The sequence below is a fragment of the Chelon labrosus genome, assembly GCF_963514085.1.
Source record: "Chelon labrosus genome assembly, chromosome: 1".
Classification (NCBI taxonomy): Eukaryota; Metazoa; Chordata; class Actinopteri; order Mugiliformes; family Mugilidae; genus Chelon; species Chelon labrosus.
Genome location: NC_140337.1, coordinates 38,581,466 through 38,604,993, shown reverse-complemented (window position 1 = coordinate 38,604,993; position 23,528 = coordinate 38,581,466). Strand labels below are relative to the sequence as shown.

At 44.7% G+C, this 23,528-nt stretch overlaps 1 pseudogene across 1 annotated transcript in view; it reads right to left on the bottom strand.

The window, feature by feature from the left end:
• The window catches only part of LOC311491647 (low affinity immunoglobulin gamma Fc region receptor III-like), a 293,642-nt pseudogene that overhangs the window by 156,799 nt on the left and 113,315 nt on the right, over positions 1–23,528 (bottom strand). The window lies entirely within an intron of this gene.

Here is a 23,528-nt window from a genome sequence, read left to right as displayed (position 1 = left end):
ATTCAACCTGCCTCAGGAGCTGCTGATCATCTTCTACACAGCAATAGTCCAGTCTGTCCTGACCACGTCCATCACTGTCTGGTTTGGATCCGCCACCAGGCAAGACAGGGACAGACTGCAGAGAACAGTCAGGTCTGCAGAGAGGATCATTGGTACCGATCTTCCCTCCATCCAGGACCTGTACCGGTCCCGGGTCGGGAAGCGGGCCAGGAAAATCTCCTCAGACCCCTCACACCCTGGCCACAACCAGTTTAGACTCCTCCCCTCAGGCCGGCGTTACAGAGCACTGTACGCCAAAACCACCCGTCACAAGGACAGTTTCTTCCCCCGGGCTGTCGCTCTGTTGAACTCTGAGCAGTCACAGAGTGTGAAACCATCCACATGAACATTAAACAATAACTCTGCACTGTTGTATATACTCACTGTACAATAATCCTGGTTTGGTGTATATATTATCCTATATTTTATGTGTACAGATTCAGATTTATTTGTATTTTTATCTTATTTTATTTAATTTTATTTCACTTATTTAAGCTGCTTCTGTACCAGAGAGAAAAGTTGCCGGAGTCAAATTCCTTGTATGTGTCATACTTGGCCATTAAAGCTGATTCTGATTCTGTTCTCTTCTCTTCTCTCTTTGCTATTCTCTTCTCTCTTTCTTCTGTCTGTACCCGGCTGGCCTTAGGCAGATGGGTTCCTCCATATGAGCTGGGTTCTGCTCGAGTTTCTTGCTGTTAAAAGGGAGTTTTTCCTGCCACCGTTGCCTTCAGGCTTGCTCTGGGGTTTCAGGCCGGGTTTTTGTAAAGCGTCTTGAGACGATTTGTATTGTTATTGACGCTATATAAATAAAATTGAATTGAATTGAATTGAATTGAAGTCCTGACCTGCAGCCAGATCATCAAGCAGTTGTTAGCTCTGAGCTCACCTTCAATCTGTTTGATTCTTTCTTTCTTGATGTGATTTTACATTTACAGCAGTGATTAGAAACAGTCCACGTGAACAGAACATCAGACTCTGCTTCTGGACGTGTCCCTCACAGACAGACTAAGAACTAATCAAAGTTGAAACAGGTCATCACTGACTTTCTTTAAAGAGACAGACGTGAGAGAAATGATGTCAGACTGAAGTGAGAATCAGATCCAGGAAGAAGATATCTTACCGTGAACGAGGATCACAAACACCACCAACGTCTTCATCATCCTGTCAAGACTCCAAGAACTCAGTTGATGTGTTTGAACTCTTCTTCAGATCATGAGACACTTCTGACTTTCCTCCTCTTGTCTTCAGCTCAAACTGTTTCCACTGACGTGAAAGTGTTGACAGTAAAGAAACAGGAAGATGGAGTCTCTCAGCAGCAGCCACAACTATAACTGACCTCTGTTAGTTGAAGGTGTAGGTCTGATTTTTGACGAGGGAGGACAGGATGTCTGGAAATGTCAGCTGTTTGTCTTAAAATATCAGGCGACAGGGGAGATATGTTGCCGTTGTCGTGGAGATGCCAGTGACACGCAGAGCGTCTGTTCACTTTCCTTTTATTCTCATCATATTTCTTATTGATTTGACTACTGCCCATCCCCCTATCAGTAAAGCTTTCATCGGGTTCCTGTTCATCTCTCTGTTCAAACTTCCTGTGAACCAGGAAGTTTGAACAGAGAGGAGAGTTATTACTCTAGAGCCACATGTTGTAACTAAAACTCTGACACATACATAATAACAGACTCTTTGGATTCATGTCTGTGTCTGAACACAGTTTGATTTATTAAATACAGGTGGATCTGTGACTTTGTCTCTGTCAGACTGAACTGAACTCAACACTCTAAATGTGATCCACATCTGCAGTGTGAACTGTGAACACATGAACATTTCATGGCTGCAGCTGCTGCCAACATGACTTGTGTTCACGTCAACATTATTTTATTCACAACGTCACGTTTGTCATTTGACATATTAGTCGACTTCAAAATCCGAAGTCTGTCAACTCCTATCACAGACGTCTAAAAACATCATGGATGAGAAAACATTTCTTACACCTTCAGCTCTCACTAGTAAAGGAACATGTTTGAGGGTTTTATACGTCCAGAGTTGATCAGAAATCACCTCTGCAGTCACTGATAGTCAGTCTAACAGCAGCCTTTCTTTTGTTTCACCAAAGAAAGACTCAGAACTCTCTCTCTCTCTCTCACCCTCTGTAAAAAAAATACAGAGCTTTATTAGTCTTCTCAGCACCTTTGATGGAAATGAAAGAGAGAAGTAGACAACCACAAACAGTTTGCTGCTTTTTGTACAAACTGACACATTTGACCACAAGATACAAAACTCACACAACGTACACACTAAGAGCAGGCAACGGAGACCACACTATACTGAGACGTGACACTATCACACCATCTGATCAGACCACAGTTCAGTGCAGTCAGTAGGAGGAAGTTGCTGCTGTGGTTTTACATGCAGAGTTCAAAAGTTCAAGAGACAGTTTGAGAGACTGAAAACTCCGAATGAAAGTTGATGTTTAAAATTTGGAGCTTTAGATAAGTCTGAAAGTTGTGTTGCTTCCCTGACAACTTTAGTTTCTATAGTTGTTGTCACATTTGTCTCTAATGAGTCTATAAAGTCTCATTAACTGACTTTAAAATGAATTGAGAGTCTCATTTGCAGCACTCTGTCCCCAGTAAATGAACTATTTTCTTTCTGATAAGACTTTTTAAAGTTCCTTTTACTTTAAGGTTCCCTTTACTTTAAGTTCAGACGAGGGTGTGAAAGGGAACCTCCACAGACACAGCCTGAAGAAGCTGCATGGAGTTTGGTAAATGTTAAATGGTAATGCTTTTAATATAGAGCTTTTCTACCTATTGGTACTCAAAGCACTTTACAGTCACAGACACATCTACCCATACACTCAGACAAGCACACACACTGTGTTGCTCAAGGACACTTCAGCATGTGGCATGTTCTGGTGATGGAACCTCTAACCTTCTCTACCTATCGAGTCACAGCTGCCCAGTATCTGGAGCCAAACTCCTAGAGAGGGGCTCGACTCTTTCCTTTTCTGGAGTTGCCCATTATGAGGGGTGCTGTGCAGGTGTTGGGATATTCAAGAATTCCCAAATGACTGCCTCCATGGTGGAATTTTCCCAGAAGGTCATGGCCCAGTTTATGGGCAGCAACATAAAGTATAGAAGTAAAGTTTCATTTACATAATACTGAGCAGCTAAATAAGTGCACAATAGGCACCATATGTTGTGACTTGAGACACTACCACATGGCCAGTGGAAGTGTAAAGGCCTGTAACACTGAGGAATAACTGAATGACCTCTATGTGACTGTGAGTCAACTGGAGAAGACTGAATGTTGTGTGACCTTATGCTTGAAACAACAATCTAGAGTATCTGGTATTTTTGGACTCTGTGTGGAGTCCTGGAAAGGTGTCTATCTGGGGACTTTATATTTCTTCTGGGAGACTTTAATGATCATGTGGGCAATGATGCAGAGAGTTAGAGGAGCGTGATTGGAAGGAAAGGCCTGTCTGATCTGAACCAGAGTTGTGTTTTGTGCTAGCCATGGATTGGAGGTGAGATGGATCAGGTGGCTGAAGCAGTGTTATGGTCTTTTTTCTTAAACGGCTCACAAGACACATAACATACAACAGGGACGCCAGACCACAGTTGGAGCTTCAAGAAAGGTGTGTTTTATTTTAAACTGAAAGCAAGAGCAGGAAACAACCAAACAAAGCAACCTCAGAGAACTAAAAAGGACTGTAGGTGCCGGCCAAAAAGAACTAAAGACGAATATGGAACAGGGCCAGCCCACATAGGACCGTAGGACCCGGACCTCATTCCACTAAACAGTTAATTTACTTAAAGAAACTAAGCCTAAACAAAAACTGAAAACAGGACTACTGGTCACCTACAACCCAAACTAAAATAATAAAGCCTACAAAGTTTTTAATACTTCATAGGAAAAGAAATAAACCACCAGCTTAAGGACAAAGAAACTTGAGGTTAAAACACAACCTGGCCCCTGGTGGTGTCACGACGTGCACCAGACAAAAAGGGTGAGGGAGAGAAGAGAGAGACCCCCACACCGCTCCTCTCCCCTCCTTATATAGGCTCCTCCCCCTACCTGAGCACAAATGAGGTTCAAGTGCTCAGCAGGCCAAGGGAGGAGTGACCAGGAGGAGACAGGAAGAACAGCAGCACATAACATCCCCACCCTTAAGATGTTGATTATGTGGATCTAAAGAAAACAGGGGGGAAAAGTCACATAATCAACATTATCACTCATCATTACCATCGTGACAATGCATCCATGATCATGTTGTCTGCACCGCGAATATGTCTTATCAGAATGTTAAAGGGTTGTATGACGAGGGTCCAGCGCATTATTCTCTGATTGGTGTTTCTCATTTGGTTAATGAACACCAGTGCATTGTGGTCTGTGTAAACAACAATGGGTTGAACAGCAGAGCTGACATAAACCTTGAAGTGTTTCAAAGCCAAAATGAGCACGAGGGCCTCTTTTTCAATAGTAGAGTAAACTCGCTGATGACGATTGAATTTCTTTGAAAAGTAGGTTAATACCGGGTGCTCAATCCCAGGACCTCAGGAATCTCAGGACCCTCACCTGAATCACGGGCATCTATGGCAAGTTTGAAGGAATGGTCAAATACTGGCGCAGCCAACACTGGAGCATTTGTCAACACAGCTTTAATTCCTTCAAATGTCTGTTGACAGCTGTCTGACTAACGGAACCGGACCTTGGTACTGATGAGGTCAGTGAGCAGAGCCGCCAGCAGAGAAGTTTCTACAGAAACTCTCATAGTATCCCGCTGTAGATCACTGTTCTTCACAGGTTCACATCAGACGTTCTCTGATGTTGATGTTGTTGGAACTGGTAAATAGAGAACACCTTCAACAGAAAAAGCTTCAAAAGATGGAATTCATTTGTTGGAGAATAATGAAGGTATGGAGTACAGCTGAGGTATAGAAAGTCACATGATGTCATTCATCTGTTTTAATTTAGACAAAGTAAAGCATTTTACCAACATCTTCAATTAGTGTCTCAGAGACACTTGTGGTGGGCTGCTTCTGCAAGGACAGCAAGCAAACATCCTGAAACCACTACCATTGTCAATTGGGAAATGTTCTTCTCAAGTTTTATTTAGGTCATTAGGCCCTGTATGAGCCATCTGCATCCAACTATTAAATGTGTTTGTATATAGGGTGGAGTATAGGTTCTGTTCATGTACGTTAGTGTGAGCCTATAGGTAGTGAGGACCACACGGTTCTTATTCTCTAAAGCAGCATCAATCAGTACTCCATGAGCAGATAAATGCTGTTTGTAGTAACAGTAGTGAACCCTTTTCTTTTGTTCTGACCTCAGGGTGCATGTTTTAGTTTGAAAAAAATGTCAACTTAAATGGTAGAGCCTATAAAATCATGGAATCCTAGTGTGTGCTGCATTTTCACAAAGTCTGTCTCCTGCAGGTGTTGAATCACACAGGAGACAAGGTAATACATGGCCCTAATTATTAGTCCTTCAGTGTTGTTCTTTGATTCTCAAGAAATGCCAAAACAGGTAACCAATTAGAATTCTGATGAGTAATACAACAGTAGTTTTCACCAAATGTGAACGCTATGATGTGCATTGAGAAGTTATTAAAGTCTTGGAAATGTGTTTCAGCCCATTAGATGTGAAGTGAAACAAATCTAGTGTGACTTTAAGGTGTTGACGCATAGGTTTGCTATGTCAATGCTTTCTTTCATATCAGAGGAACAGTCTTGGAACAGCACTAAACATAGTCCTACAGTTTTTCCTACTGGAAGATCACTGTGTGACCATGTGATAGAATATATAAAAAGGTCCATGAAACATATCAGTTTGATTGTTGTATCTAATACATGGAACTGTCCCATCAATGGGGAAGAAGAGAACAAAGCTTTATTAACTAAGTAAAACTACTAATACACATATACAATTGTGGAGGAGTGTGGAACGGTGTGGTTGTGATAAGTAATCAAATAAAACATCCAACAAAACTAGTCCCATACTGAGGCTACACTTGAAACAAAATGCAAACAAAAACCTGACTCTGACTATCTACAAATAAAGCTGAACAAAAAGAAATACAAAAGTGGCACCAAACCTAAAACCTAGTGTTTACACTGTAGACAAGGAAGTACAACGTGATTGGAAAATGTATAGAGTACTCCAAAACTTACCTAGTCACACTTACTGACTCCACAAAGCTCCAGTTTTAAACTAGGAAGTTTACTAAAGCAAGTATAGCACAGAACAGGAAAGCAACAGTGCAGAGAATAGAGAATGATGACTGCAGGTATGCTCCTTTTCTACTGGAACCTTAATGATTGGCCAGCTGGGATCCACAGGTGTAGGCTAATTGATGGGAGTTTACCTGAGAGGAGTGGGAAGGAGGAGGGGAAGAGGAGAAGAGGAGGGAAAACACACAGGCACAAACAATTCTGCCCCCTGACCCTGCCTGTCACATAACACAATGACATGACATTTGTTTACAGTTGATGAACACACAATAGTTTGTTGGGTTTTTGCTGAGTCAAGCATTTTTGAAAAATATTGTTGAACATTTAAGGAGCGATTCCATCCAATAATATTCATTCCATTATTTTAGTAGAAATAGAAGATCATCAGATTACATTAGAATAAGTATTAGAATTGAATTTGTAGGGCGGCACAGTGGTGTGGTGGTTAGCACTGACGCCTCACTGCCAGAAGGTTCTGGGTTTTAATCCAGGCCCACTGGTTCCTTTCTGTGTGGAGTTTGCATGTTCTCCCTTTGTCTGCGTCGGTTCTCTCCAGTTACTCCAGCTTCCTCCCACCATCCAAAGACATGCTGGTTAGGTTCATTGGTGATTCTAAATTGGCCGTAGCTGTGAGTGTCTCTCTGTGTTAGCCCTGTGATAGACTGGAGACCTGTCCAGGGTGGACCTCACCTCTAGACCAATGACAGCTGGACAAGAGGTTACAGAAGATGAATAAATGAATGAATTGAATTAGTTACAGTAGTAATTGTTTGGACAAATATTTCCTTTTCTGCTCAGAAAGCCAAAATCAATAAGTCCATGTTCACGTTTAGTTTCCACTCATTCATTTCCAGTAATAGGTATTCAGTAAGGGACATAGCATCCAGATGGACTGTGGACACTGTGTGTACATACATGGTCTAACAATCAGAGTGTCATTTATGGCTTTGTGGAAACCAGAGGGAAAGTGACATGATGACAGATGACAGCTCAGTTGAGTTCTGATTAGAGCTCTCTCTTCTCTCTGACCATCATCTTCATCACTTTCCTCACAATGACACAAGCAAACAACAGAGAGAAGAATTGTAATGTGACTGTTAGAGTAAGCAACAGAGGTAGAGTGGTCTAATATTGTAGTTGTGTCTCATCCAGATGGACTGTGGACACTGTGTGTACATACATGGTCTAACAATCAGAGTGTCATTTATGGCTTTGTGGAAACCAGAGGGAAAGTGACATGATGACAGATGACAGCTCAGTTGAGTTCTGATTAGAGCTCTCTCTTCTCTCTGACCATCATCTTCATCACTTTCCTCAGAATGACACAAGCAAACAACAGAGAGAAGAATTGTAATGTGACTGTTAGAGTAAGCAACAGAGGTAGAGTGGTCTAATATTGTAGTTGTGTCTCACCTGTGGCACTGTGACAGGTTCTGCTCTGGTTCCAACTCATCTCTTTGGGTGGCATCTTCACTTTCCTGAGAGGAACACAAGTCCATCATTTGTTGAAGAAATCAAAGAATTAGAGATGGGATTGAAGCCATCTAACAGTGACTTAATTGATGGAATGGATATTGGACTGATGGCAGCGAGCCACTATGGGCGGTAGAAGAGAAGCAGAGCTGACGTGAAGACATCTGTCAACTATCCATCTCTCTCTCCATCTCTAAAAAGAATGATGGAGGTGCGACCCACCTGGTGTGTGTTTCACCAAATCTGCAGGTATCTAATATCTAGGTTCTAAGAGGAGACTGGCATTAAGTAGTGCAGTAAAGTACATGAACACTTTAAATCCTTCCCGTAGTGATTCACACCAACAGCGGAATAGTTTGAATTCACTGTATTATTTTTTTTTTTTGAATTGGTTAACTGAATTTTCCAACCATTTTTGCAATGAATTGTAACTAAGAAAATGATGTACACAGACAGTATGCTCAGTTACACAAATGAAAGTTGGGAGTCCACGGAGGAATGATTAAGGAGAATGATGGGATGGAACCAGAAGGAAAATCAATAACCATCCTTGTAAATAGTCCATGTGTCTTTTTATCCCTCTCTCAAATTGTTACACACAGTATCGCACAACAATCCCTAATACTGCATTTGATAAGATTTCACTCGCATATTTATGCTTGAACTTAATATCATATACCAAGCTTAATGAAACAGCTTGCAAGAACATACTCACACAATGCATTAATCACATAATACTAACCATTTCATGCTCAAGTTAGCTGAGTTAGCTGACCACTACGTAGTAACTGGTATTCAACATTTCCAAATAAACCTACCGTTTATAATATCAACCGGATATGAGCTTATCCCGACTGTTTTTTTTTAAAGTTACGTACATAACCTACAAACCTCAAAGTTATAACCAGGGTTTCTGCAGATTTGAGCAAGTGAAATGTAAGACTTTTTAAGACATTTTTAAGACCATTATAGGTTAAATTTAAATACAAAAATAAGGAAAATCAGAGACCCAGAATTACTTTCAAAATAACAAAATGTATTGTCATGCAACTATCATCTACCCTCTAGATGTGATTTAACATGCACTGAGACATGTCCCAACTTCCTCCATCCAATGTGCCATGCATAGTTTTGTAAGTTGGATATTCGACAGACATTTGCTATGGGTAAACCTCTTTTTCGCTACGGGTACAGTGCGACTCCAAGCAAGCCACTCCAACATTTCAAGTGCACCCATACTACAGATTGCTACAGCGTGTATCGACTTCCAGTTTTCAAAATAAAAATGTGTGATATTTAAAGCAGAGATACTGTGTGTTTAAAGCTATTGAGAAGGTATTGAGTCAATAGATGACATGGCCTGGAAGCTATTGAGCTAAAATGCTAATATTTACATATAAAAATAAAAAAAAATATTCAGAGATTTAAAAGGTCACAAAAAGAGGTGTATCTCATGCAGCCCATGGTGGACTATGATCCCACACCGATTTGGAGTCAATAGATGACATGACCTGGAAGCTATTGAGCTAAAATGCTAATATTTGCATATAAAAATGAATAAAAAATATTCAAAGACCTTCCGTCAAATTGCCTGATGACAGTTCTAAATGATTGCGCTGGCTCAAACACTAGATGGTAACCATGGCAACGGAGACTCAATGTTATTTCACAGTTTATTCATCACAACAGCAAGACAGACAAAACATGAGTGATTTTATCATTTCTTTTAACTTATTTGGTGAGTTTGACAACTTTGAAGACTGGGATGCAGCAGAAGAAAAAGAGAGAAGAGAATATGAAAAGAAAAAGGAGAAGCGACACAAGGAGGTGACACCGGAGGAACCGAACGAATTAGAGGATGACAAGGACGAGATAAACACAAAGAAAACCACGAAATGGGCAGTTAAAACATTAAGAGACTTCCTGGCTGACAAAAACATGGACATCAACTTTGCAAGCTACACTTCCGCTACTCTCAATGCTGTTTTGCGACTGTTTTATGCGTCTGTCCAGTCGACCAAGGAAGGAGGAGAATACAGTGTTGCCAGTTTGAGAAGTCTGAGAGCCGGCATTTACCGCCATTTAAGTGATGTCAACATCATTAGTGACACTGTGTTCAAGACCAGTATTGCGGTTTTTAAGGCGATACTGAAGCGTTACAGAAAGAGTGGGAAGGACACCAGCTTCCACCATCCTTGCATCACTGACTCGGATCTTCAAAGAATCAGATGTTCATCTGCGCTGTCTCCCGATACGCCCCTCGGCCTCGTCAGAAAGGTGCGGTTTGACATCCAGCTGTGTTTTGCTCAGCGTGGCAGGGAGGGGAGCCGAGAGCTGACCATGACATCTTTCATCATCCAAAGAGACGAGCATGGCGTTGAATACGTCAGCTTAGCGCATAATCCTCAGACAAAAACCATAACGATCCGAACGACCCACACAAGGAAAACCTACAACGGTTCATGTTCGCCAGGCCCGGGGATCCTCTGTGTCCAGTAAAAAGTTTAAAAATGTACATTTCCAAGTGTCCATCTCCAAGGGTTCACGCCTTTGCGTTGTCCGTTCATTTCTGTTAATGGACACCTCGTCGAGCATTATCCCTTACGTAAAGGATGTGTGTGGTTTCCTGGTTAACCCTGGAATTCCAACAGGAACCTCTCCACTCTCTCCTCTGCAGTCTTCTGCCTCCTGCTGGTGATCACTGCTCGTTGCACACTTCATGTCTTTTAAATGTTGCTGTTGAAAGGCTCATTTCAATCTGTCCTCAGTCATTTATTTACTGTGGCTTTTTCTTACTTTTGTCTTTTTCAGACTTTCTTTAAAACATATTTGCTGATCAGTTCCTTCTGTCCTGGTTTCATCAACACATCAGAAATCCCAGAAATGTTAAAAAGCTCATGTTAACTTGTGTCTTGTTGAAGGTTTCAGTCAGGACTGCCCTCTGCTGGACATTTGAATGAAGGTCATTAGTTCCCTCTTCCAAACGTGTTGACTGACTTTGAGGGTTTTACTTGAAGCAGGAGGAGGTCGCTGACATGAACTCTGCTTCAACAGCAGCTTTATCGTCTTTGAAATCATCATCAGATCCTTCACTGATCAATAATCAAAGATCAACAACCTGATCAAACTGACTCTACAGGCATCAGAGGAGACGTTACATCCTGGACCTGGACTCTGTCTGCAGAGGAGACACAAGACAGTTAGAGACAAAGACAGACAGAGAGAAAGAAAGAAAGAAAGAAAGAAAGAAAGAAAGAAAGACCTTTCACTCTGAGCTCCACTGTTTTCCATCTCAGGATGTTTCCCTCCTTGTTCCAGACTCTACATCTGTATTCTCCTCTGTCTCTCTCTGTGGGGTATTTCAGGGTCAGACTGAGGTCTCCAGTTTTCAGCAGGTCTTCATTCATATTCGTTCTGTTTCTGTAAATCTGTTTCTGGTCTTCAAGCTGGTCAGAGCCGTTCTGATACACATGGACCATCCTGTTGTCTCTGTCCCTCCACTCCACTTCAGCATCTTCAGGCAGCTCTGTGGTTCTGAAGGGCAGCTGGACAGACTCCACCCCCGAATCCACCTCCACCTGACAGACTGAGAGGACAACAAATCCCATCATCAGCTGTAGAGACAGCAGCAGCAGCAGCAGCAGCAGGTTTTCATGACTTTATTGAATGATTGTAGAGAAAGCTGAAGGACAGAAGCAGATGAGAGCAGAAGGAACAGGACAGAGATCTAGAAAGGTGTTGCAGAAGATCAGTCTTGATGGTTGGTTGTTTGTGAGAGAGAGAAAGAAAGAAAGAGATTTGATTTTTTTTTTTAGATTTTACAGAAATACTTCATTTCCATGAACACATGAGTCATCTTCCATAGAGATCATCATAGTAATAAATAAGACACACACAGATTGATCCAGTAAAAGTTCATCTTCCACAGTGTAAATAACGTTCTTATAACACCACTGTTGTTCAAACTTGTCCAAGTCTGCCATCATCTTCTAAAATCTGAACTCCAGCCAAAGTCTGGACCTGACATTACAAAGCCACACTGAAGTGTCCTCCTGGCCCACCCTGTCCTCCATTTAGTTCTTCCTGCTCACGTATATGGCTCATTCAGCCTCTCCTGACAGGAAGTTCAGTAGCTGCCACTTAATGGCACCCAGCAGAGAGCCCACGGCCCGGGCATCAGTCAAGTCTGGACCTGCTGCATCCACCAGCTGCTTCAGGCACAAGGTCTTAGTTTGGCGCAGCACCCCCATCAGCCCAGGCGTGGCAGCGCTGCACACATCCACCCTCGCCCCGTGGATCAGTGGCTCCTTCAACAACCAGTGCAGACTAGACCAGTTAGACTTTTCACTTTTTTTAAGGCTAGAAAGAGCCCAGGATCTAAAAACACCTGATAAAACGGAGGTAAAACCCTTACATTTAGAAATTTAGAATCAGTTAAAAACAGCAGCATCCAGTCCCAGGTTATTCACACGTCTGAGAATACAACTAGCCACTTCTCTCCACACCAGGTCTGACGGACCTGTCAGGAACCTCTGGATGAACTGTAACCTGAATGTGGCTGTTCTACTGGCCAGGTGGACGAGGCCTTGTCCCCCCTCCTTCTACTGGCCAGGTGGACGAGGCCCTGTCCCCCCTCCTTCTACTGGCCAGGTGGACGAGGCCCTGTCCCCCCTCCTCCCTGGATAAAAACAGTACACTCTGTGGTACCCAGTGTAGACCATCCCAGAAGAAACTGATCATTCTTGTTTGAATCTGGGTTAGTAAACCTGAGGGGGGGTCCATACATGTCAGGCCATGCCAGAGCTGAGAGGCTACTCTACCTTTGTAAGACATCTGAGGAAGCATCCATTTCCATTTAGCCAGTTTACCTTCTATTTTATCTGTGACGCTCTCCCAGTTCTTCTGGACTTTTATTTCGTTTCCTAAAAAGACACCAAGGTATTTCAAACCGTCTCTCTTCCAAACCAGGTTCTGGGGGAGAACTGGGAGACCGTCACGCCACTCACCGACTGCAAGAGCTTCACTTTTTTCCAATTCACAGTCGCTGATGATAAAACATTAAAATCTTTTGTAATATTAGCTAAAATGTCTATTTCACGCTGGATTTTTATAAAAACAATGACATCATCAGCATAGCTCCTTGAACCGTCACCTTATCGTGGTGGAGGAGTTTGAGTGTCCTAATGACCCTAGGAGCTATGCTGTCCGGGGCAATTTGCCCCTGGTAGGGCCTCCCAAGGCAGACTGGTCTTAGGGCCAGACCAAGAACGGTTCAGAAGACCCCTCATGAAGAAGAACACTAAGAGACCGTGTACCCGGCCCGGAGGGTTACCGGGGCCCCACCCTGGAGCCAGGCCTGGGGCTAGGGCTCGTGGGCAAGCGCCTGGTGGCTGGGCCTTTTCCCATGGCGTCCGGCTGGGCCCAGCCCGAACGGGAGACATGGGCTCGCCTCCCTGTAGGCCCACCATGAAGCATGAAGGGTCCGGTGCATTGTGGATCGGGCAGCAGACCAAGGCAGGGGCCTTGGCGGTCTGATCCTCGGTTATGGAAGTTGGCTTTTGGGACATGGAATGTCACCTCTCTGGCGGGGAAGGAGCCGGAGCTTGTGGAAGAATTTGAGCGCTATCGCCTAGATATAGTCGGCCTCACCTCAACACATAGCGTCGGGTCTGGAACCCAAGTCCTTGAGAGGGGTTGGACTCTCTTCTTTGCTGGAGTTGCTCCGGGTGAGAGGCAGAAGGCCGGGGTGGGCTTTTTGCTTGCCCCTGGACTATCTGCCTGTACGTTGGGGTTCTCCCGGGTGGACGAAAGGGTTGCTTCCCTGCGCCTTCGGGTCGGGGAACGGGTCCCGACTGTTGTCTGTGCATATTCGCTGAACAGCAGCTCAGAGTACCCGCCCTTTTTGGAGGTCCAAGGACGGACGCTGGATGGGGCCCCGACTGGGGACTCCATTGTCCTGCTGGGAGACTTCAACGCTCATGTGGGCAATGACAGCGTGACCTGGAGGGGCGTGATTGGGAGGAACGGCCTGCCTGATCTGAACCCGAGCGGTGTTCAGTTATTGGACTTCTGTGCGAGTTGCAGTTTGTCCATAACTAACACCATGTTCGAGCATAAGGTTGTTCATCGGTGCTCTTGGCACCATGACAGCCTAGGTCGTAGGTCGATGATTGACTGTAGTCGTATCATCTGACCTGCGACCGTATGTTCTGGACACTTGGGTAAAGAGAGGAGCAGAGCTGTCAACTGATCACCACCTGGTGGTGAGTTGGATCAGATGGCAGGGGAAGACGCCACACAGACCTGGTAGGCCCAAACGAGTAGTGAGGGTCTGCTGGGAACGCCTGGTGGAAGAACCTGTCAAGATGGTCTTCAACTCCCACCTCCGGCAGAGTTTCAACCGTGTCCCGGGGGTGGTGGGGGACATTGAGTCCGAAAGGGCCATGTTCCGCTCCGCCATTGTGGAGGCGGCTGTTGCAAGTTGCGGCCGCAGGGTTGCTGGTGCTGGTCGCGGCGGTAATCCCCAAACCCACTGGTGGACACCAGAGGTGAGGGGAGCCGTCAGGCTGAAGCAGGAGGCCTACAGGGCATGGTTGGTCTGTGGGTCTCCTGAAGCAGCTGACCGGTACTGGATGGCTAGGCAATCCGCGGCAAGGGCAGTCGATGAGGCAAAAACTCAGGCGTGGGAGGAGTTCGGTGAGGCTATGAAAGAAGACTATCGATCGGCTCCGAAGAGGTTCTGGCAAACCGTCCGGCGCCTCGGGGGGGTAGGCGGCAAAACGCTCACACTGTCTTCAGTGGGGGTGGTGAGCTGCTGACATCAACTGGGGATATTGTCGGGCAGTGGAAGGAATACTTTGAGGAGCTCCTCAATCCCACCAACACATATTCAATAGAGGAAACAGAGCCGGAGGGCCTGGGGTTGGATCGTCCAATCTCTGGGGCAGAAGTTGCCGAGGTAGTGAAACAACTCCGCGGCGGCGGAGCTCAGGGAGCGGATGAGATCCGCCCTGGGTATCTCAAGGCTCTGGATGTTGTAGGGCTGTCCTGGCTGACACGTCTCTGCAACATTGCGTGGACATCGGGGGCAGTACCTCTGAATTGGCAGACCGGGGTGGTGGTCCCCATCTTTAAAAAAGGGGACTAGAGGGTGTGTTCCAACTATAGGGGGATCACACTCCTCAGCCTCCCCGGCAAGGTCTATGCCAGGGTGCTGGAAAAGAGGGTCCGGTTGATTGTTGAATCTCAGATCGAGGAGGAACAATGCGGTTTTCGTCCCGGACATGGAACCATGGACCAGCTCTTTACCCTCACTAGGTGCTGGAGGGGAAATGGGAGTTTGCCCAACCAGTCCACATGTGTTTTGTGGATCTGGAGAAGGCTTATGACCGTGTCCCCAGGAGCATCCTGTGGGGGGTACTCCGGGACTATGGGGTGGATGGCCCCTTACTAAGGGCCATTCAGTCCCTGTACCAAAGGAGTGCGAGTTTGGTCCGTGTAACCGGTAGTAAGTCGGACCTGTTCCCAGTGAGGGTTGGACTCCACCAGGGCTGCCCTTTGTCACCGGTTCTGTTCATAACTTTTATGGACAGAATTTCTAGGCGCGGCCGGGTGGGGGAGGGTGTCGTGTTCGGTGATCGGAGGATCTCGTCCCTGCTTTTTGCGGATGACGTGGTCCTTTTAGCTTCATCGAACAACGACCTCCAGCTCTTGCTGGGGCGGTTCGCAGCCGAGTGTGAAGCGGCTGGGATAAAGATCAGCACCTCCAAGTCTGAGACCATGGTCCTCAGTCGGAAAAGGGTGGATTGCCCACTACCGGTCGGGGAGGAGGTCTTGCCTCAAGTGGAGGAGTTCAAGTGTCTCGGGGTCTTGTTCACGAGTGAGGGTAGGAGGGAGCGGGAGATTGATAGGCTGATCGGAGTGGCATCTGCAGTGATGCAGATGCTTAACCAGTCGGTCGTGGTGAAGAGAGAGCTAAGCCGAAAGGCGAAGCTCTCAATTTACCGGTCGATCTACGTTCCAATCCTCACCTATGGTCATGAACTTTGGGTAATGACCGAAAGAACAAGATCGTGAATACAAGCGGCCAAAATGAGTTTCCTTCGCAGGGTGGCCGGGCTCAGCCTTAGAGATAGGGTAAGGAGCTCGGACATACGGGAGGAGCTCAGAGTAGAGCCGCTGCTCCTCCACGTCGAGTGGAGTCAGTTGAGGTGGCTAGGGCATCTGGTAAGGATGCCTCCCGGACGCCTCCCGGGAGAGGTGTTTGGGGCATTTCCCACCGGAAGGAGAGCTCGGGGCCGACCCAGGACACGATGGAGGGATTACATCTCTTGTCTGGCCTGGGAACGCCTGGGGGTTCCTCCGGAGGAGCTGGCTGAAGTGGCTGGGGAGAAGGCTGTCTGGGCTTCCCTACTGAAGCTGCTACCCCCGCGACCCGGACCCGGATAAGCGGAAGAAGACGAGACGAGATGAGACGAGCATAAGCAGATAAAACAATGTTTTCTCTAAAACCAAGTCAAATCAGTCCCGATGGATGACTTGATGGACCGCCGCTCTCAGCCTGTTGGCCAGGACTTTGGACAAGATCTTGTAATCCATACAAAGCAGAGACACAGGGTACCAGTTCTTAATGTCCTGCAGGTTTCCTTTCTTAGGCAGGAGAGTGATTATGGCTCTGTGGCAGGACAGTGGCAATGAACCTGAGGCCATGCTTTCATTAAAAACATCTAAAAGATCAGCTGATAAAATGTCCCAGAAGGCTTTATAAAACTCCACAGTCAGGCCATCGATGCCGGGAGCCCTCCACCCCTGCATGCTCTGCAGAGCGCCGTGAAGTTCCTGCAGCTGTAAAGGCCTCTCCAGCTGTGAGTTGGTCTCCTCAGAGACCTGAGGCAGACCGTTGCAGAACTCTTGACACAATGGCTCATCAACTTCATATTGACTGGAGAACAAAGAGGAATAAAAACCAACAGCTCTCCTTCTGATCTGTCCAGGTTCTGTCAGTTCCTGCCCTGAGCCTGACAGGAGAGAGTGGATCACTGGATTCTTCTGTCCTCGTTTCTTCTCCAGACCAAAGAAGAAGCTGGACAGTGCATCCATCTCTGAGATGTTCTGTACTCTGGATCTCACCAGTGCACCATGAGCTTTTGTCTCCAGCAGGTTGGTTGAAGCCATTTTTTTAGCTTTGAGGATTTCAATATGTCCTCGATTTCCTGTGGACTCACTCATTGTTTCTAGCTCCACTATATCAGTCTCCAGGTCTTTTACAGATCTGGTGATGTCTCTTGTGATATTGAGTGTGTGCTGCTGACACAAGAGCTTCATTTCTATCTTTCCATGGTCCCACCACTGTCTCAGACGTGTAAATCCACATTTTCTCTGTCTGAAGGCATTCCAGAAGTAACTAAGAACTTCTTTAAACCTCTTATCAAAAGTTAAAACTGAGTTAAAATGCCAGTATGCACTCTTAGGTGAAATGTTTCTAATATAAACATGACATAAAAGCAGGGAATGATCTGTAAACCCAACTGGCATGATTCTACACATTTTAAAAATATTAAAATGTTGCTTCAAACAATAAAAACGGTCAAGTCTGGCTAAGGAGACCCTATCTTCTCTAGAATGGGACCATGTGTACTGCCTGGAGTCATCCACCAGGCCATGAGAGTGAACCAGCTGCCTCAGAGCATGCTGGGAGGCTGGATGAGGCTCTGCATGGTTACGCTCTAAAAACTCATTTTCAGTTAAAATCCCCTCCCAAGAATAAAAAATCCTCCGAGCCACAGTCACTCAGTTTGTCACTAACTTGCTTCAGTAACATCCTCCTCGCTGCACCGTTGTTTGGAGAATAGATATCTATCTATAAATCAAGAAGCGTCTGTGTGTCTGTCTGTCTGTCTGTCTGTGGCACACATATCTCGCGAACCGTTGGCCCGATTGATTTGAAACTGGGCAGGTGTCTCGCTACGGGCACGAAGATGTGCACTGCTAAGTTTGACGTTGTTTGGATAAGAAATGTAAAATATGTCGGTAAAATAGGTTTTCTCCACTCTAATATTTCCACTAATCCTCATACACAGCACCTGTAGGCTCCCACCAGGGGCGCAACTACACAGTTTTCGGGGGGTATGCAACATCGATTTCGGCGCCCCCCCCCCCCCCCCCCCCGGCACAAAAAAATCCAGAACAGAATAGTGACTGTCCTACACTTCCACCTCATATTAGACCTACCTGCTACTTGCCCTTTCATTTCCTGATCCATCTCCATCCTCACACCTGAATAAAATTGACATCTCATTAAATATAGTTGATTTACTCACATAGGCCTGGTTGAAACATGCATTAGTCCACTAAATAACTATTCATTGTTGTGTGTTGCAGTCTACTGTTAGCTTAAATATTCACAATTAGAAAACAACAACAACAACAAAAAAAACAGTCTGTTTTGCACATCATTATGTTGAAGTGATTCTCTAGTTACATCTGGGCGTGAGCTACTTGTTAATGTTGCCTCTGACATAAGGGAAAAAAGGTATAGGCCTACAGTAGGCTATATCATAACACTGTGTCAAGAAGATTAACTGTAGGTCATTTTGGCTTAGCCTACTATTGGTGATACTCATGAAAATGTCAGGCCTAGCAAGTAGTGTTAAAGATGATTAATAAATCAGTACATCTGATTTCACATCATGTAAGCAGCCACAAACCAGTCCCACCAGGATTTCCAGCCCCTTTTTGTTGTTTTCTTTACTTAAATCAAAAAGTCTAAACAGCTTAATAAGACAAAAACAAGGCAGACAGATTGAGAAACACTGTTTCCTTTTTATTTTCTGTAAGAATCTTAACATTAGTACTGGAGTGTAAAAACGTGTTACCCCAGTACTTAGTGAGGCGAGATAATTAACCAAAACAAACAATCAAAATGCTTAGCAGTCACCCATATGCACAATGCACTGAGGACAGTCCGCCCCGGTCGACAATCGCGACGGGGATGAGGGGGGCCACGGGTGAACCCCCGGAGAGGGCGCAGGGAGCACTCGGTCCACGCCCCCGGCAAGCGGCGAGGGCCGGAGCCGCGAGCCACCTTCGTCCCCGAGCCTTTCCAAGCCGGAGCCGGTCGCGGTGGTGTGTGAAAATGGCTGCGCGTGTCACTGCCACATAACAATTAATATCACAAACGATTTCTAAATCCTGACCTAGAACTGTGTGCATCAGCAAGAAATCACTACAATTTCCGTTTGCCTGACCAAACTAAGTTATGTTAGCTAGCAGCAGCACAGCAGCATCTAACGTTAGCCTTGTTTTCTGTGAAGTTATTTGTTTCATTGTAAGTTAGTTCATACCTGTTTCTGTCTTTCATCCATTTCATGATTTTCTGCCGCATTCCTTCAGGCGCCTTCTCCTTTTCTTTTTTCCTCTTTCGATACTGAGCTCCTGACAACTTTTTTCCCTTCTCCATCTTTCTTCAATCACCACGTCAATCGCAGCGCCCCCCTCCCCACCTCCTCCCTCAACTGGGGCTTACAAGCACGAAAAGCCTTAAGGAGATTGAGGGCGCCCACCACAGTAACGTCGCTGATTATAGCAAATAGCAAATTTACCAGTGGCCAGGCCTTATATTTTAAACATATTTTGAGAATAGTCATGAGATAAAATCGCAAGAACATATATATATATATATAGGCCTACATATTATTTTGTCCCATCCTTGTTTTGGCGCCCCCCCTAGCGGTGCGCCCATATGCACCGCATATACTGCATACCCCCTTTTTGCGCCACTGGCTCCCACTATAGGAATACATACTTCCGACGGGCACTGCACTAGTCTATCTATAAATCAAGAAGCGTCTGTGTGTCTGTCTGTCGTCTGTCTGTCTGTGGCACGCATATCTCGCGAACCGTTGGCCCGATTGATTTGAAACTGGGCAGGTGTCTCGCTACGGGCACGAAGATGTGCACTGCTAAGTTTGACGTTGTTTGGATAAGAAATGTAAAATATATCATTAAAATAGGTTTTCTCCGCTCTAATATTTCCACTACTCCAGTTGCCATGGCATCAAAAACAGCCACTTTCAAAAATTCACCGAAAACGGAGAGGAAGAGGCAGAGCATGCGCACAAATCTTGAGCACTGTTTACAAATCGGCTTTAGAAGAAACCAAACTCAAGGAGAAATTATATTTTGCCCTGGTAACCCTAATAGGCTCAATATCTTCTCCAGCAGGAAAACTAGCATGTAGTCCGCCATCTATCTATAAATCAAGAAGCGTCTGTGTGTGTGTGTGTGTGTGTGTGTGTGTGACTTCCTGATCAGTTAAAGCTGATTCTTCTCTGTTCCTCATGTGGAACCTGGCTGAGGTGTAAAAACCTTCCAGATCAGGAAAATAATCTTCCACTTTAACTCCTTTCATATTCTTTGTTTCCTGGAGGAAGGACTTGACAGAAAAAAGACAGAAAAAGTCAGAAATCACTCGCTCAGAGTCTCTGCTCACCACACTCACTACCAGCATGCACTCAGAGAGAGAGGGTGAGAGAGAGAGAGAGAGAGAGAGAGAGAGAGAGAGAGAGAGAGAGAGAGAGAGAGAATGGAGGGAGAGAGAGGGAGAGAAAGAAGGAAAGAAAAAGAAAAAAAAACCTTTCACTCTGAGCTTCACTTGTTTCTTCATCAGGATGTTTCCCTCCTTGTTGTAGACAGTGCAGGTGTAGTTGTCTCCATCTGTGGGGTATTTCAGGGTCAGACTGAGGTCTCCAGTTTTCAGGTTTTTCTTCATCTTTGTTCTGTTTCTGTAAATCTGGTTCTGGTCTTCAAGCTGGTCAGAGCCGTTCTGATACACATGGACCATCTTGTAGTCTCTGCCCGTCCACTCCAGTTTAGCGTCTTTAGGCAGGGGAGCTATGGTTTTGCAGGTCAGCTGGACAGACTCCACCCCTGAATCCACCTCCACCTGGTAGACTGAGAGGACAACAAATCACATCATCAGCTGTAGAGACAGCAGCAGCAGCTCTGATGGTAACAGGACGTCTCTGTCCATCCTTGTCTATGTGTCTCATGTTGTTGGAGGACTCAGTGTTCAGTTTGTTTGAGGACGTGGATCAACCAGGTGACCTGAGCTCACCTGACGTCTGTCACACCTCTGACACAAACCAGTGGAAACTAGTTTGTGACTGAACACCAGTTTTCTTCTTCAGGACATTTGGAGCAGTTACCAAAGAAGAAGTCAGGAACTAATGAGGAACCAATCAGTGGGCAGCACGGTGGCACAGTAGGTAGCGTTGGTGCCTCACAGCAAGAAGGTCGCTGGTTCAAATCCCCGGGGCGGAGGCCTTTCTGTGTGGAGTTTGCATGTTCTCCCCGTGTCTGCGTGGGTTTTCTCCGGGCACTCCGGTTTCCTACCATCGTCAAAACATGCTAGGTGTTAGGCACCGGTCAGGTTGGCCCACAGTGGCGGCGCGCGCAAGTGCAGCGGTTCAGGACCGACCCTCCATGTCTGACCATGCAATCTCATTATATGATACTTGTATAATATAATGACAAATAAAGGCTCTTTATTCTTTCTTCAGATGAATGGATGAGTGTAGCACCCTATAATGTAATAATTTCCTAATAATGTAATAACGCCTGAAAATGTAATAAAACCCAATAATGTAATAACTTCACCAATAATGTAATAAAATATCCTGACTGAAACTGTAATAACGTTTTTGCCGATAATGTAATACCTTATTACATTATTGGGAATTTATTACATTTTCAGGATTTCCTTTTTTTTCCAAAACTGATTATGTAATACTTGACAGATAATGTAATATATATGTTCATTTTCAGGCCAGAGTTCTACATTTTGTGTTTTGACAATCTGAGAATGTTATATACACCGGATTTGAAACAACACAAAGACTACTGGGTTAAATTGCAGACCTTGAGTAGCATACAGCCATATGCACATGTGCAGAAACGCAGGGACATGCAACCACATCCTGGTCTTACTGAGAGAGTGATGGACTTACCTCCTTGGGAGACTGCTTCTGAGCAGCACTGGAGACCTCAGGTAACTCTTCCCTAAATGTACCTCTTCACAGATTTCCAACAAATCACTACCTCATGAAAACAACCACAAACCAACAAAACAACTTTCAGTAACACTTCATTTGAAGAGGGTATATATAAGCATTCATAACACCTACATACACATTACATGACACCTGACATAAACATGGCCTCCACTCATAAATGGTTATTATATCACTTTCAATGTCAAATTGACATCTTACTCTATGTCAAGTGACATAGTGGTCAGCTGACATACTGTCATACTTATAGTATATTATGTGATTTACTTGTATAAATAAAGATTAAGTAAAAATGTCAGCATCAATGTCATAATCAAAATGACAGAACTTCATGACAATTGACATGGTCATTTTGTATGTTCCTCATTTACAGTCAGGTCCATAAATATTGGGACATTGACACAATTCTAATCTTTTTGGCTCTATACACCACCACAATGGATTTGAAATTAAACGAACAAGATGTGCTTTAACTGCAGACTTTCAGCTTTAATTTGAGGGTATTTACATCCAAATCAGGTGAATGGTGTAGGAATTACAACAGTTTGTATATGTGCCTCCCACTTTTTAAGGGACCAAAAGTAATGGGACAAATTAACAATCATAAATCAAACTTTCACTTTTTAATACTTGATTGCAAATCCTTTGCAGGCAATTACAGCCTGAAGTCTGGAACGCATAGACATCACCAGACGCTGGGTTTCATCCCTGGTGATGCTCTGCCAGGCTCTACTGCAACTGTCTTCAGTTCCTGCTTGTTCTTGGGGCATTTCCCCTTCACTTTTGTCTTCAGCAAGTGAAATGCATGCTCAATCAGATTCAGGCCAAGTGATTGACTAGGCCATTGCATAACATTCCAGTTCTTTGCCTTAAAAAACTCTTTGGTTGCTTTCGCAGTATACTTCGGGTCATTGTCCATCTGCACTGTGAAGTGCCGTCCAATGAGTTCTGAAGCATTTGACTGAATATGAGCAGATAATATTGCCCGAAACACTTCAGAATTCATCCTGTACATCCACAGTTGTTTTTTACTTGGTCTTCCGGGTCTTTTGGTGTTGCTGAGCTCACCGGTGTGTTCTTTCTTTTTAAAAATGTTCCAAACAGTTGATTTGGCCACACCTAATGTTTTTGCTATCTCTCTGATGGGTTTGTTTTAATTTTTCAGCCTAATGATGGCTTGCTTCACTGATAGTGACAGCTCTTTGGATCTCATATTGAGAGTTGACAGCAACAGATTGCAAATGCAAATAGCACGCTTGAAATGAACTCTAGACCTTTTATCTGCTCCTTGTAAATGGGATAATTAGGGAATAACACACAGCTGGCCATGGAACAGCTGAGCAGCCAACTGTCCCATAACTTTTGGTCCCTTAAAGAGTGGGAGGCACATATACAAACTGTTGTAATTCCTACACCATTCACCTGATTTGGATGTAAATACCCTCACATTAAAGCTGAAAGTCTGAAGTTAAAGCACATCTTGTTCGTTTCATTTCAAATCCATTGTGGTGGTGTATAGAGCCAAAAAGATTAGAATTGTGTCGATGTCCCATGGACCTGACTGTATATATACACATACACTATATTACCAAAAGTATTCGCTCACCTGCCTTTACTCATTCTATGAACTGAAGTGCCATCCCATTCCTAACTCATAGAATTCAATATGATGAGTGCTTGAATTTATACACCTGGGGCCAGGCCAAGT